The sequence below is a fragment of the Tinamus guttatus genome, unplaced genomic scaffold, assembly GCF_059628265.1.
Source record: "Tinamus guttatus ecotype Peru unplaced genomic scaffold, ASM5962826v1 Tinamus_guttatus_pri_ptg000013l, whole genome shotgun sequence".
Classification (NCBI taxonomy): Eukaryota; Metazoa; Chordata; class Aves; order Tinamiformes; family Tinamidae; genus Tinamus; species Tinamus guttatus.
In genome coordinates this window covers 772198-773061 of record NW_028288547.1, presented here as the reverse complement: position 1 = coordinate 773061, position 864 = coordinate 772198, and positions in this window count along the sequence as shown.

Here is an 864-nt window from a genome sequence, read left to right as displayed (position 1 = left end):
TCTCGCTAGTCTCCTGCTCCTGACCACATGTGCCTGGTGCCAATGCTCTTGGCTCTCCCATGTGACTCTTACAGAAGTCAAAGCTAGACAGGCACCAGGATGCAGCGGGAGATGGGGCGCTGCAGCTTGGTGCCTCAGGTTTGACCTCAAATACTCGAGCAGCACTCAGAGATACTGTGCTGTGCCCCCTCCTGACATACTGTGATGGCACTGCATGGTCCCCATGGCTTTCCCTAAACACCACCTGTCTGAGTGCAGCCTCATTCTCTTGCTGCACTCTGAAAACCAAGGTTGAGACTGGAAGGTTAATGGAGGGGGGACCCCTGCCCACCTCCCTGCAACCTTTTCTCCCCTTGCCACTGAGAAAAGGTGGGAGAGCAAGGGCTCTTCCTGCAGGGCAGAGGTGTTGCCTCAGGACTTGTGGGTCCAAGACTGGAAGGGGAGAGCCCACAAGTCCTGAGGCAACGCTTCCCACCTGTCTGGAGGGTGGCAAGGGCAAAGCAGGAGAAGCCAGGGCAGGATGGCGTAGGGGTGACACCACGCAGCCCCAGCCAGCTTCCAAAACCGGCGCCAAACTTTTTGGCAACCTTTTTGCCACTCCAGAAACTCCGAGTGCTGTTTCCACCGGGGGCACCTCCACCGCCCCCTCCAGGGGCAGGAAAGCCTTTCCCGAGGGGAGCAGACACAGCGCGGGGCGGAGAGCGGCCGCGGGACGCGGCGGCAGCAGGGCCAGGAGGAGGAGGAGGAGGAGGCACGGGGGGAGGAGGAGCGGCTGCACCTGCGGCTCCCGCCCCCCGCACACACTCACGCTCACACTCACACTCACGCTCCGCGGTGCCGCGGGCGGCCTCGCTGGGGCCCGGC